Here is a 16331-nt window from a genome sequence, read left to right as displayed (position 1 = left end):
ATTGATTTTCACAGAAGAAATCCTGTCATAGATATGATTTCAAGAAAAATTGCATGTAGTGGACAGCAAGAGATCAAATTACAATTCCTGTCACTTGATTTGCACCCTTGGCAAACTTTCTTTGGGCACACAAAACACTGACACTGGATCCTGCATATTTTTGTGAGTTCCCATCTTGAAAATATCTGATATTTAAAAGTGACTACCTGTGGATATTACTTTTGCCATTGAAAAAAATAAAAAAAAATACAGTATCTAATTTTCTTTTCTTCAGGTCAATGTGAGTACCGGCTAAGACAAAATGAGTGGAACCACAGGTATTATAACATTTGAAGTTATTGTTAGTACTGTTTTCCACTTTATGATCTACTGTGTTAGATTAATCTTCCTTGCCTTACACAAATTTTAAGAAGATTAGCATAACAATGGTCTCTGAGTGTTTTATAATCTGTAAATCGTGCTTATGTATATTACCCACACAGTAGACTTGGAAGGATGGCACCATCTACACACTCTTAAAAAAGTATTATAAAACAAAAGTTTGATATCTTATCTGTGTGTGTGGATTTTGTTTTTCCTCCATTTTGCCCTGAAAAGTTTATATGGTGGCTTCTTTTGAGTTGATTTTATTTGTTCTTCATAATACTTTATTATTATTATTATTATTATTTTTAATTTTTGAGAGAGAGCGCATGAAAGAGAGTGGGGGAGGGGCAGAGTGAGAGGGGTACAGTGGATCTGAACCTGGCTCTGTGCCTACAGCAGTGAGCCCAATGGGGGCCGGGGGGAAGGGGAGGCTCTATCTCACAAACCAGGAGATCATGACCTGAGCCGAAGTCAGATGCTCAACCAATTGAGCCACCCAGGGCCCCTTTTTCATAGTCCTTAAATACGGTGCAACAAGTATGGAAATATATAGTATGTAAATAGAAAATACTTATCACATAATTTCTATTCCAAACAAAAAGAAATGGAATAAATAGAATGACTCAACATAACAGCCGCCAGTCATCATCATCCCTTGGATTTTATCATTGAGAAACAGGTACTGGACTACATCTATTGTGTTTGAGTAACTACAAGATCTCATAGGATGAAATAACACCTCAATGCTGCTCTTGAATATCTTCAGAAAGCTGCACATTTGTGTAAGCATACCTTTCTAAAAATGTTAAGGTTACTATTGTTCAAAATGGAAGAATAATTCCAAACCTTTAGGCTTATTGCATATATCATAGCATAAACTCGGTAAGGATTCTTCTGTTTTCCCATATGCCATTGCTAATGGCCTTTGAACAACTTTCAGAAAGTCCAAATGATGCTCTTTATTGAGCAAAACTGATCACTCATTGCACAAAACCTTTAATTTCTGAAATAATCGATGCTTTTTTTCCGACTTTGAAAATCAACTTTTTAAATTCTCATTGCCAGTCTCTATTTCTCCTTTTGACCATTATTTGAAACCATCCTAAAATAAATAATAAATAAATAGATTAAATAATAATAATTGAAGATAATAATATAAAATAATAAGATGCTAAAACATAAAACATAGTCCACACCACTCTCAACCATGTCTAATTGACATTGATCCCTGAGGCAGCATGACCTAGTCCGATATCACCCTCCAGTGAACCATCTGAGGGGCCCGTGTCCAAGCATGATAGCAAAGAGAGCCCTGGCTCCAGCAAGCTCAGTGACATTCCCCAGCAGCCTTTGTCTCCAGCCACCAACATTCCCAGCTCAGCCTCAGCCTCACCCATCACCTGGTTTTCAACTGCCATGCAACCTCTGGTGCATCTGTGCTACAGTTGTGTTTCCAGTGTGGTCATGCTTCAGTCTCCAATGGCACCCATGGTCTGATTGCCCCTTGCTCTATGATCACCCCCTGTGCCGCCCATCATCCAAACACCCAGGATCCATGTGGTGCCCGTGTCTCCTTTGCCCCCTCTGCCCATGCCCCTAGTCTACTTGTGCCAAAAGCTTTTTTGCCCACTTGACCTTTGGCACTTGTCCCGGCTCCAGCCCCCAAGCCCACTGTGCATCCTAGCATCTCATGGAAGGTGTGCCTGTCTCCGAGACACTGAAGACAAAAAAGAGGCTCATGTCGCAAGAAGAGCTCTTCACGCAAAACAAGGTCTGGTGTTCTTCAAAGTCCAGGTGCCTAATATATGGGGTGAGAAAGAATGGAAACTGAGAAGGCAGGTGCTGGTGTTCACCCTCCTGCTCACAGATAAAGTCTTTGGCATCATGGAGAAGACTTATGAAACCAGCGAGGGAACCGAAGCTGCCCTAGGAGGACATTTTCGCCAAGGATTCCAACTTACTAGCTTACTCCAACATGGCCAATGGTGCAATCATCTCCTGGCTCTCAAGGAGAGAGGCAGGGGAAGGAAGTAGGTGAGAAAAAGCTGCTGTCAGGTCCCAGCCACTGCCATTTTTCTTCTCTTGTTCCCCCCACACCCTGCCCCAGCCCCAGGAGACACCGTCTGCACATTTATTTCCCTCTTACCAAGTTTGGAAATTCAAACGGTCCCGCAGAGTTTCCTCCCGCACCCACCCCCGTAAGGATAAGAAAGCAGGACTTTCTAAGTACTCTGCTCCCCAGGGGTCTTAATTTGAAGGAATTAATTTCTTGGTAGCTTATTAGGAAACGTGAGCCCAGGGAATCTTGCAGGATTCTATCATTGTGCCAAGTGGCACCTGGCTGACAGAATATGATTGTTATAGTCACTAAGCATTCTGTACCTTGCCATGGGCTATCTAATAAACCTCTTGAACCCTTCTTGGGAAAAAAAAAAACATATCATTTCTCTAATTGACAAATGTCATGATTTCCTGTTACTTTTCAGCTTAATATAAAGCCTTACATTGGCAACCCATGGTCCATAACATTGATTTAATTTATCCGACCGAATTTGTTTCCTAGTGCACTTGCATATATCATCTATGTCATACAAAACTAGATCATTTGCTGTTTCCTGAACACCGCTTGTGAGTCTATGGTCATAACAGTTCTCTTTCTAATTCATCATCACCACCCATCTGCATCTGTCAAAGCTGATCTCAAGTGCCATCCTCTCTAAAGATTGCTTTTGGACTTCCCTGAACTCTGGGCTGTCTCTCTTCCGAGATAGTCCCATAAATCTTTATTTTTATATTTCTCTCTGAATTTATCATAATGTAGGATTTTCAAACTGAACTTTAGGGAGCTGAGGGTTTCCTCAGAAGTGCTTCAGGCATTATGTTGGAGTTTCAGGCAGAGGAGTAAGTGAATATCGGTTTCAATTTTAAGACCCAAGCCTGAATCAAAGGCATAGGTTTGTTTTTAATATGGTGTTTTTCTGCATGACATTTATCTTTGTTATTTTTTTTAATGTTTATTTATTTTTGAGAGAGAAAGACGCAGAGCATGAGCAGGGGAGGGGTAGAGAGAGAGGGAGAAACAGAATCAGAAACGGCCTCCAGGCTCTGAGCTGTCAGCACAGAGACCGACATGGGGCTCGAACTCACGAGATCAGGACCTGAGTCGAAGTTAGGCGCTTAACTGACTGAACCACCAGGCGCCCCTGCATTGCATATATTTTGAAGGAAATATTTCTGTTTCTTAAAAATCAAAGCCCTCATTTGATTTATTTTGTGTACTCATTTAGGATGAATGCATTTATATCGTAAGCTTGTTAAGAGATGGAGTTCTATTGCATTCACTTTTGCTTCCTACTCCCTCCCCAGCATCAAACCCAACCCCTGGAGGAGTAAAATAATGGAATGCTATATATCTGGCTATTTTTCAGGGAGTATGACTACCAGCAACAGCATAATTCTTTTAAAAAAATTAAAAACAAATTTTTTTAACGTTTATTTATTTTTGAGAGAAAGAGACAGAGCATGAGTGGGAGAGGGGCAGAGAGAGAGGGAGACACTGAATCTGAAGTAGGCTCCAGGGTCTGAGCTGTCAGCGCAGAGCCGATGTGGGGCTTGAACCCATGAACCATGAGATCATGACCTGAGCCAAAGTTGAACGCTCAACATACTGAGCCACCCGGGCACCTCAGAAACAGCGTATTTTTAAGTATGGATCAGATCCATCCAGGAGAGCTGAGTTGAATCAAAAGACCTTTGCTATTCACGGGGAGGGTGTGCAACATAGCCGTGGTTCCACATGGTCTCCAGAACCACTCTGTTTTCAAATCCTAGCCACTATCACTAGCTAAGTGATCATGGGAATTTTACATTATCTCTCTGGAAAACAGTGGGTGATGATAAAAGTACCGACTTCACACATAGTTCAGGTAAAGAAGAGGCGAGTTAAAATAACCCAAGGCTCTTGAAACAGGGTCTTCTTTTCTACGTGGTAGGAAGTGTACATATTAGTTATTATCATTTTAGTATACATTTATATTTATATACATATATTATATACCTCTATCATATATTTTGTATTTATTTATTAGTGTATATTTGTCATCTTTATCCTCCCAGCATCCGAGTCCCTTTTATATGTGTGAGGATCTCTCACTTGATAAGGACCAAAAGCTGACTCCTAATACAAGACAGCGAAAGGCTTCGTATTTACACATTCTGCTTGGGCAGGCATATAACGTAAGCTCAGACAATCAGATGAGTCATTCAGTGCTTTGCAATGGGAGCTAATGATATAAACAGGGAAAATGGAGAATCTTTTTGGATATTGGTGCTGATGACAGAAGGCCTTGTGTATAATATCCAGAAGAACTGGTAATGGTGGGGCAGATTTTAGTAGCCAGGCATTGATAGCCTCAAATTTAGGAATTCATTTCAGCCTGGTTCCAGTAGCCTGGCTTTCGTTTCTTCCTAATCTCTTTCAGAGCCCATTTTTCTAGTCATCCCAGTGATAATGGGAACCACCAAACGCGTACTTAATGGTATTTACATAACAACATTATTGACATAGATTTCACATATTATGCAGCTCACTGCTTTAAAGTATACAATTCAGCATTTTTTAGTATATTCACAGAATGGTTCAATAACCACCACATCAGTTTTAGAATATTTTTCAGGGGCGCCTGAATGGCTGAGTCGGTTAAACGTCCGACTTCAGCTCAGGTCATGATCTCACGGTTCGTGGGTTCAAGCCCCGCGTGGGGCTCTGCGCTGACAGCTCAGAGCCTGGAGCCTGCTTTGGATTCTGTGTCTCCTTCTCTCTCTGCCCCTCCCCTGCTCGCACTCTGTCTGTCTCTCTCTCTCTCAAAATAAGTAAGTAAATAAATAAACATTAAAACAAATTTAGAATATTTCTCACCCCCCCAAAAGAAATCTTGTACCTAATAGCAGCTGCTCCCCACTCTTCCCCAGTCCTAACACCTGCAACCTTATGCATCCACGAATCTGCTCTCTGTCTCTACAGACTTGTCTATCCTCGATATTTCATGTACATGCAATGCATGCTATTTTGTGACTTGCTTCTTTCATGTAGCATCATGCCCATAACGTTCATCCGTGTCATGGCACGTATTATTACTTCGTTCCTTTTTTGTTGCAAACTGACATGCTATTTGGAGAACACACACTTATTTTCTACTTCTCAGTTAATAGACATGTCGGCTCCCACTTCTGAGGGTTAGTTTTGAGAGCACTCTGAGATTGGTTCAGACTCCAGGACTGCCCTTCTCTACGGCTGGCCTACGGCTTGCACTCGGACAGCGAGCAAGTTCCTCGTCATGGCTCACCCCCAAAACCTCTCCTGTTTTTGGTGCCGCCTTTAGATTTGAATTTCTCATACTCTGTAGAGAATAAAGTCAGTTCCTTTGGAGAGAGAGTGAGACTTCTCCGTTCTTAGGGCCTCTTTCTCTTGCACGAGCAAAATCTCTGAGGTAGAACAGCGACAGTGGCCTACCTCTCTCAAAGTGAACCCTGCTGTACTGGTAGGTGCCCAGGGTGCGGTGGGGCGTGGGGGGTGGGGGGCAGCCTCTGGTATTCTCTGCTTGTCTCTTCCAGGATACAACTGCCACGACTACATGTTGGCTGGATATTCCCTGGCCCCAGGAGTCTAGGCCTCCTACGGCTGGCTTGGAACCTTCCTCTTAGGAACCCTAACCTCTCAGAGGCATTCGCTTGGAGTCCAGTTTTCTAGGACACAGAGATGAAGGGCCAGGGTGAATGTTGGTGCATGCCGCTTTCAAGTTGTCATCATCTCCCTTGATTAGGAATGAGGGGCAAAGAAAGCTTTCCTCTCAGCAACACGTGCCCAGACTGGTGTCTCCATCACACTGAGCTGTGGTGAAGGCAGAGGGTGGGGAGAATGGGCTGTGCTCAACGACCAGAGACTCTTCTGAAATTTAGTTTCTTCTTGAATTACATGCCCTTAGGACCATTTCTAAAGACTTTACTGTCTTCCCCGTGATTTTCCCCATGGGTGATTATTTCACCAGGGGACCGTTTGCAGAGCTCCTCATGCAATTCTGAAGTCCTACCTCTCCGCGTCCTATCAATAAATAAATACCCCTTCTACTTATATAATCAAAATTGAGTTTCAATTTTTTTATGTATGTATGTATGCATGGATGTATTTACTTACTTACTGTATCTCAGAACATAGTTAGTATGTTGCAACTCTGGGATCGGATATCCAGATAGCCAGACCTGCTCCGGACCTGGCCTGTGTGTCTCACACTTGAAAAAGGGTGAGACGTAAATGAAGGTACAGGATGTCATGAAATTTCACCCTGAGCCTGCAAAGTTGAAGCTCTTTGGAGCATTTTCTTCCAGTGACATAGTTCATACTTACATATATGGATATATTGAAAGAAATCCTCTCTCAGCCCTCCCTTGTACTCTGCGAGTGAAGGTATGAAACTTAGTGATATTGAAACTCTTTTTGACAAGGTCAGAATTCGAATGGGATTTTGTCTTCATTTTTACATTGATAGGTACCTGCCTGTAATTAAAATTATTTGAGTTAAGCTGCATTCAAAATTCTCTAATCCCTATGAATCCCTCAGCCCTTGATATGATGTCAAAATATCTCTTCTATGACATTAGTTAAAATTTGGATGATAAACAAAAGTAATAACATGAGTATTTGTTTATTCCCATAGTACAATGCTATTCCTTAAAATGCCAGGTTTTTTAAACATAATGTTTATTTATATTTATGTATTTATTTTGAGAGAGAGAGAGAGAAAGAGAGAGAGAGAGAGAGAAAATGATGGGGGGAGGGGCAGAGAGAGAGGGAGACACAGAGTCCGAAGCAGGCTCCAGGCCCTGAGCTGTCAGCACAGAGCCAGCCGCGGGGCTTGAACTCACAAGCCGTGAGGTCATGACCTGAGCTGAAGTCAGACACTTAACCGACTGAGCCACCCAGGCGCTCTGCCAGGTTTTTCTAAAAAGGACATTGAGGAGAAGGCATTCGGGAAGTGTTTTCTCATTGAACACAATTTAATTTAATTGTGAGAAGATTTTGAACCAGTCTGTATGTTGTGGTGAAATTATCTTGCTACATGAATCCACACTCATTCTGAACACAGGTTCTGGGTAGACCGTGGATATAAAGGGCAAGGGCATCTATCAGTGTCCGTTGTAGCTTGACACAGCTAGCCCCTTGTCAGAGGTCTCTATCACCATCCATTCCTCATGGTTAGGTGACAGTGTGATAGAATGAAAATTCACCCGACCAAAGTCCCACATGTTAGATGTTGTATTCTAATTATTACTGTCCCTGCGCTTTTCCACTAAGTGATAAGCTCTTTGTGCTTTTTGTGGGCAGAGACCCTGTTTTATTTGATGTCATGTTTTTAGTATGCATCGTAGGATATTTTTCCCAGATTTTTTTTTGTGGTAAGATAAAAATAACATAAAATCGACCATCTCTTTTTTTTAAAGCCAATGACTTTTTTTTTGTTTGTTTTTGTTTTTGTTTGTTTTTTTTTCATTTGAAAGAGAGACAGAGAGAGAGCATGAGTGGGGCAGAAGGGCAGAGGGAGAGAGAGAGAATCTCCAGTAGGTCTCATGGTCATCATGCACCTTGATGCAGGGCTCGATCCCATGACCCTGGGATCGTGACCTGGGCCCAGATCAAGAGGTGGATGTTCAACTGACTGAGGCACCCAGGCATCCCAAAATTTATTATCTTAACTACTTTTAAAGGTACAGTTTAGTGGTATTAAATACACTCATAATGCTATGTAAATGTCATCACCATCCATCCATGTAACTCTTGCATCTTGTAAAATTGAAGCCCTACACTCATTAGGAAATAATTCCTCATTCTTCCCTCTCCCTAGCTCCTGGTGACCACCATTATACTTTTGTCTCCATGATATTGGCTTCTCTAAATACTCACATAAGGACGATTGTACAGTATTTGCCTTTTTGGTGCCTGGCTTATTTCACTCAGAGTGCATCCATGTTGTGGCATGTGTCTGAATTCCCTTCCTTTTTAAGGCAGAATAACATTCCATTGCATGTATATGCCATGTTTCACTTATCCTTTCATTTGTGGATGGATTTCTTCCAAATTTTAGCTGTCAGGAATAATGAATGTTACCATAAATATGCACGTACAAGTATCTCTTTGAGACCTTGCCTACAATTCTTTAGGGTATATACCCGGAAGTGAAATTGTTGGATTCAATGTTCGTCCACTATATTTAATTTTTTGAGAAACCACCATACCATTTTCTGCAACAGCTGTCCCATTTTTGCATTCCCACCAACAGTGTGTAAGGGATCCAATTTCTCCACTTCGCCAACAAAACTTGCTATTTTCTGTTTTTTGGTTCGTGTTTTTTATTTTGTTTTGTTTTCTTTTGATAGAAGCTGTCCCAATAGGTGTGAGGTGGCATCTCATCGTAGTTTGGGTTTGCATCACTCTAATATTAATTGCAATGAGCATCTTTTTGTATGTTCATTGGCTATTTGTCAGTTTTCTTTGGAGAAATGTCTACTCGCACATCATAGGATCTCGTATGTGTATGACCCTCTACAAGTGAATAAATAACTCCTTAAAATTCTACTCCTAATTTGGGGCGCCTGGGTGGCACAGTCGGTTAAGCGTCCGACTTCAGCCAGGTCACGATCTCGCGGTCCGTGAGTTCGAGCCCCGCGTCGGGCTCTGGGCTGATGGCTCGGAGCCTGGAGCCTGTTTCCGATTCTGTGTCTCCCTCTCTCTCTGCCCCTCCCCCGTTCATGCTCTGTCTCTCTCTGTCCCAAAAATAAATAAAAAAAAAAAAAAAATTCTACTCCTAATTTGCTGAATAGAGTGGTGGAAAATTTTCTTATGTCTGGTCTTTACATGCCAAGAGTGGAAGAAAAAGGTATTATTCAGTATAGAAGTCTAATATGTAACTCATGTGGCATTTCAGTGTGGGAAATATATCCTAACCCGCTCATTTTCTTTTTGTATACTTAATCTCTCTGCTACCTATGTAAGAAAGAACCGCTTTTCTTAATTATTTGATCACCATCTTGAGAAGTTATGCCTGATACAGACTGCTGATAAAGGAAAAACCCAACTTTAAATAAACTTTTCTAACTTTACCAAGCTTTTCCAGAAGGGAAGAGCCTGTGGATTTTTGCCATAACATTCTTCCATGACGCTGTGTTGATCTCAGAATGTCTTGTGCCACTAATCAACTCACAAAACAGCACTCTGTATGACTATATCTGCTCTGTACTCTTTTCACTATTATAACAAAGGCATTTCTACAAAAAAGTATATTCAGTTATTTACTAAATCCATGTATATATTTTTGTCTTATATTATCTTTTTACAGAAAGAAAATAAGGTTGTTCAACCACTGCTTATTTTCTCAATTTTTTTTTTTTTTGCTCATATGTTACTGCCCAAAGAAGGTCTAAATATGCAGACTTTATTAATATTACAGGGCAGTTTTAAGGGAATTACTCTATTTGCTTAAAACATCCTGTTTAGATCATAAATTGTGCAATGTGCCATGAATTTTACACATTTAAATATCCAGCTAATTTTCATGGTGATTGTAGTCACGTAATGTTCTTCCCTTCCTGGTCTTTTTTCAAAGTCTGTTAATGTAGAAAGATGCTTTTTAAATAATTATCACACAGAACATGTTCCATTAGCAGGATCAAGGTGTTCTGCTTCTGTAATGGAATAATGAGTCTTTTCCCAATTTGTAGGGAAGGAAAACACCTAATGGAGACATTTTTTTTTAACTTTATGTTTTTCCTCCAAATACGTTTGTCTTAGAACATTGCCCCTTATTGTATGTTATTGATCTTGTATGTGTGTAAGATGATATCTGGTTTGCCTCAAAATTGTGTATGTGGAATTTAAAGATGTCTTGTACCCAGTATCTCAGTATTCCAACGGCCTTCCACAAACAGCACTGTGACTTCCAGCTGCTAAACCAACTGAATAATTCTGAGAACCACTGGTCTAAGTACTTAAGGAAAACAAAGGAAATTTATAAAAATGGAAAAATGAAGTTAATATTCTTGAATAGCAAACCTTTTTGAGTGCTATAAAAGGTGCTAACCCATCTAGAGTATATACTAAATCACTCACTGAGTACCCTTAACAATTTTCCAGTAGGGATTTTTTTCTTTAGAAATCGCCAGCCAAACAGAATGGATATTAAAGCTTAGTCCCTCCTTGTTTGGGTGAAAAGCCTCCTTAGGAAGAACCTTAACATATTTATAAAAATCTCATTTACCTAAAGTAATGGCAATTCACATACAGAAGCAAATTTTATTTGAATATTTACATTAGAAAAAGAGGCTTATTTTGATAGCCATAGTGCTGCAGAGGAAGAGATGGAAATTTACTTTCAGTGTTGGGGATAAGGATTTGTTTCCAGGCTGTAGAATTAAAATTGAGAAAGAGAGAGAGAGAGAGAGAGAAGGGGAGAGAGAAGGGGGGAGGGAGAGAAGAAGGAAGGAAAGAAGAAAGGCAGGAAGGAGGGCAGGAAGAAAAGAAGGAAGGAAAGAAGGAAGGAAGGAAGGAAGGAAAAGAAAGTCAGGTATATAGAATTACATGGGATGGGAATGCTAGAATATGAGTCATTATTATCCATATTGCACAATAATGTCTAAACAAACATTTTTTTAAAGATTTTAAGTATTCTCCTTTTATGAGCTTGATTTTCACCCACTATTTAGAAGATTCTAAGGAAACAATGTCATTATTTGCATAATCAAGAAATAGAATATTCTTTTCTTTTCCACAAGTCACCATGTTTGACAAAGACATATACTTTCAAAAGTACAGACATCTGTAGAAATTTCCTTATAATAGGGAATGCCAATAATATTAAATATATTTCTGTATTTATTTGGCATCTAAAATAAAAGTTTCCTTTCGTATGTAGCATATTAATTTTTGAGAACTTTACCATTACTATTTCACTATTAATGTCACAATTAATAATTAGTAATTTTTTCCATGAATCAATTCTACCTATTACTCTATCACATTTAAAAAAAAAAATAACTTGAGGTCAAATTGTTCACCTCTTATGAATAGTTGGTGTGTACATTTTCTTGGATTTTACCCGAGCATGGTCAGGGATATCTACCTTTGCTTTCCATATGACACAATTTCTTTGTGAATGAGAGATTTACAAAATTCGTTACCCCAATAGGCAAAATGGGCCATTGTCATAGACTCTAGGTAAATATTAGAGGCGGCTATGGTGTTAAACAAGCTTTCATGCTCAGTGATCTTCCTCTTCACACCGTCCAGTCTCCCTTTATCATAGCACGATGTGCATCTACGCAATGAAAGTCATGGCCGTCTTGCTAAGATGTATTGTTTGGGGTCACAGAGCAGCAAGAGCAATCTGGAAGAGATTGAAATCTGCCTGAAGAAAAATGATGCTAGATTCCGAAGAAAAGCATCCATGAGGCTATTTCACAACTCAGTGTTTAAAGGACCGGAATTAGGCATTACCGCCATAGGTCTTTACTGGAAGGTTTTTTTGCCCTAAAATCCTAACAGGGATCTAATTTTTCTTCAGTTAAATGAGAAATATTATAAAGTGTTACATGTGTATCTAAAGCGCTCAAACAATATCCAGAGAGGTAACTAAACTTTGTATAATACTGAAAAAGCCGTGTCAGACTATCAGGTAAAAAAGAAAATTGCTTTGACATCTTGTTACTTGGTCTCCAAAATATTAATATGGTCAACGGGGGGTGCCTGGGTGGCTCAGTCGGTTAAACGTCCGACTTCAGCTCAGGTCATGATCCCACAGTCCATGAGTTCGAGCCCCACGTCAGGCTCTGTGCTGACAGCTTAGAGCCTGGAGCCTGCTTCGGATTCTGTGTCTCCCTCTCTCTCTGCATGTCCCCTGCTTATGCTCTCTCTCTGTCTCAAAAGAAAATAAAAAAAAAGTAAAATATTAACGTCGTTATTAACAAATAGTTATTTTATAGGCAGACGCATGTTCTCCCTGACACTTTTCCCATCTGCTCTACTGACTTTTGTACAATTTTCTTCGATACTTTCTCAACTCTTTTGGCTTTTATTGTACTGTCAGACAAAATAAAGACTAAATAGAAAGTCACACTGAAATCATGCTCAGGTGAGAACGATATGGGAGAGAAAGGATCATCTGGCATATTCTGACAGGATCTCAGAGCATGCAAACCACACTTTCCAACTGTTGGGAATCCATGGGTTTTTCAAGATTTCTGTAGGTAAGTATAACATTCTACTAATTAATACCTAAAATGTAACTCAAGAGCTTTCTCTCATATCATACAGTTTTTTTTTTTTTTTAATGTAGTTTGGGGGAAGCAAATATAAATACTTCCTATTTAAGCATTGTCTGAAAACATTGTGTGGGGAGATACGTACATCAGAGAAATATTAGAGTTAAAAAACCCAAAGATGCTTTATAGGGGAAATGTTAACCTATAGAGACTCTGCAGACGACTGTCCAAATTCATATTTGGGTAACAGAAAATTAGCTGAATCTTTTCAGCTTATGTACTGTAGACCCCTCATAAAATTCTACGTTTTCTCTGCCAAGTGGAGGGTATGAAGACATTTATTTTGTGACTGAAGCAGGCAAAGATACAATCTTAAAATATTTGTTCCAGATTTCAGAATTCCAAAATATTTTTTTTTCTGAACAAATGGATTCATGTTGTAGTTGTTTGAATTTATTATCTATCCTTTACGTCATTGATCAAAGAAGTGAGGGATACCACTGTTTCAAATTCTTGATCAATGCTATGACCACTTCACCCGTGTCGAGTTCACCAAGAGCAGAAACTTCTCTATTCTAGGTTTTTAGCCTTGTTCCATGATTAATCATCCTGCCATACCAACACAATAGCAGCTTAGTTTAATTAGCTATATGGCTTTACAGACAGCTGAATCAAGACCTTCATTTTTCTGCTTAGGATTTATGCCCTTCGAGAGGCAAGTTTTCTCGAGATAAAAATATTCCTGGCCATTGCAAGAAAAAGAGCATCTAGACAAATAGGAACAAAAAATATACATAAAGCATCTCATAATTTCTTTTAAAATCTTCAAATGCTGATCGAATGAACACAGGTATGTTAACCTTAATTGATTAAGACATTAACTGAATTGTCATTCAAGCAAAATTGTTAAACTTGGTTGGATTAGCTACTGCCATCGTTTATATCTAGGGATATTTGAGAAATGAAAGAAAACACAGGTAGGTCAACATGCGTCTGGAAATAGTTATCCATCTACTGAGTAACTTTATTGATGACCCATTATTGTATCATGTATGTAGCTACCAAAACAATACACAAATTATTCTCAATTCAGCAAGTTATTATATATATGAATGGTGACAAAATGACAACAGAAAAACAAATGAATGCTGATAGATATAACATACAGGTTATAGGTAACTACGTATGTGCACATTATATACACACATATGTGATCTCTGTATGTTATGCTATGTATATGACCTATAAGCGTAATGATTTTAAAACATTAGATTAAGCTTTTATATCAAAATTTCACAACCATTCAGTGCTTCTAAAACTTTTGATTTGAGGACTCCTTTGAAAACAATGGTGACAGCGATGGCCCCTGTTCTTCAGTTTGTTTACGGCGGTGACTTATCGATAAATCTTCAAGCTCGCTATATCCAAAGTTCATCCATAGAAACTCCAGATTAATAACCTCCTGATTGAATCGCTTGGGAGACCAGCTGCAGAGTTTATGGTGTTTCAGTAATAGAGGTGCTGGAGATACCATTGTGCTTCTCAGAATTTGAGGGTTGTCACTCTCTTTCTCTGTAGTGTGGCCCAAAAGGATTTGATCTCGGTCTGTTATGCCACCTTCGAGAAATCCAGGGTCAAATCAGTACTTGTCTTATGCAAACTCGAAACTGCATAAAATAAAACCTCCTCCTACATGTTCCAGTCAAGGTTTATAATGAATTCTTTTTTATTTTTCTTAACCAGAAATCCTTCCATCCTTTTGCATAAAATTGCTAACCGAGGTCATTCTGATTTTTCTTGGCTTGCCCAATTCACGTTATTTGCCTGGTTATTGTTTTTATTGTACATTATAAAGAACATGTTCAAGTCAATTTGTACTCTTAGATAACTCGTAAATCAGGATATGGGCAGTTTTTTTTTTTTTTGTTTTTTTTTTTTTTTTTTTTTTTTTTTTTTTTTTAATGTTCTCTCCCTGTTTCTGATCTTTGTCTTGCTCTAAACCACATTGTTTTATCCTTCCAACGTATTCACTTTCCCCTTGCTGGTTATTTGCATGGATTTAAAAGCATTTCAGCCTCTTGCCAAATCTCTTTTTATCTTAGTTTCTCTCAACCTTAATCTATTTTCCTGTACTAAGTCTGTAATTCTGCCTCCACATTCTTTTATTCCCCATGAACTTATCTCTAATCACAGGCATTTTTTTTTCTGCATAAAACTTGAAATAGCCCGTGTTACTATTCATTCTGCGTGGCTCTCACAGATTCAGTAGATCAGCATTGATATTAGCATTCTGAGCCACACAGACCCATTTTCCCAGCCAGCAATTCTTCCTACAGGTGTCTCAGCCGAAGAGAGAGTGTCTGTACAAAAGTTTGTCACTGTTAATACGTTATTCTTTTAGTCATTTGCGGAAGATATCATTTGCCGAGAGAACAAATTGGACTAGATTGCAAGAATTTGCTACTCTTTCTACCTGAATCACTTGATTCTAGGTTTTGTGGTTTTGAGAAATACATAAACCAACAATTCTGAACACATCAAGTACATATTGGTCTGACTCTGGCTTTGTTTCTTCATTCTGATTCGACTGGCTGCAGATTTACCCTCCTGACAGAATTCTCATAGTAGCAACATGTACAATATCTTTTTTTTTTTCTCTAGAACTTTGAGTTTCACCTCATTGCCTAACCTTGCTCATTTTTGTTAAGGAGCAGAGTGTTGATAACAAAACCCAGCTTGTTAAAATTAGGACCGTATATCCCAATGGCAGTGTTTCTAATAGATAATTCCTGCTCTTGCATTTGCCAGAACCCTGCTGTAAGACCTGTGGCAAGATACTGAAGCATCGCATTGACCTTCTAGATGCTACTGCTGTGTTACATAAGTGTGCCTCGCCTCTTTGCCCAGCCACCTATGAGTGCATGTATGATCTGTTTATGTGGACCCCTCACACTTCATTCAGCTGTTTCCCCGGAGCCGATGCAGTTACAAGGTAGGAAGATACATTCCAAGCACTGACATACTGAATTTAAAAGACCTTTGACTGTAGGGGAGCCTGTGTGGCTCAGTTGGCTAAGCGACCAACTTTGACTCAGGTCATGATCTCAGGGGTTTATGAGTTCAAGCCCTGCATCGGGCTCTGTGCTGACAGCTCAGAGCCTGGAGCCTGCTTCAGATTCTGTGTCTCCCCCTCTGTCTGCCCCTCCCCGGATCACTCTTTCTCTATCTCTGTCTCTCTCCAAAATAAACATTAAACAGTTAAAAAAAAATTTAAAGATCCTTGACTGTAAATATGGCCATTTGGAAACTAGCGATGTCTCCATTTTTTCTATCTATCTTGTTGATATGTGTGACACTCATGCTTTCCTTAGTCAATTATCTCCCCTCTGCTTATTCTCCCTGTTGGCTCTAGCATGTCAGTTGCTTTCTATTTCATTTTTCTTCTCATGTGACTTAGGCTTTAGTGAATCATTCACTCATTCATTCATTCATTCATTCAGTAAAAGTTTAACAAACCCAGTGCCTGAATGGTTCATAGCATTGGGGATGCAAAGGTAAATAAAACAGACACTCTCACTGATGGAACAGATTATCAAAAGTAAATAGATAAGAATTATCATAAATTTATTATCGCAACAGGTGTCAAGAAGGAAATAAAA

The sequence above is a fragment of the Lynx canadensis genome, chromosome B1, assembly GCF_007474595.2.
Source record: "Lynx canadensis isolate LIC74 chromosome B1, mLynCan4.pri.v2, whole genome shotgun sequence".
Classification (NCBI taxonomy): domain Eukaryota; kingdom Metazoa; phylum Chordata; class Mammalia; order Carnivora; family Felidae; genus Lynx; species Lynx canadensis.
Note: the sequence above shows the minus strand (reverse complement) of the source record.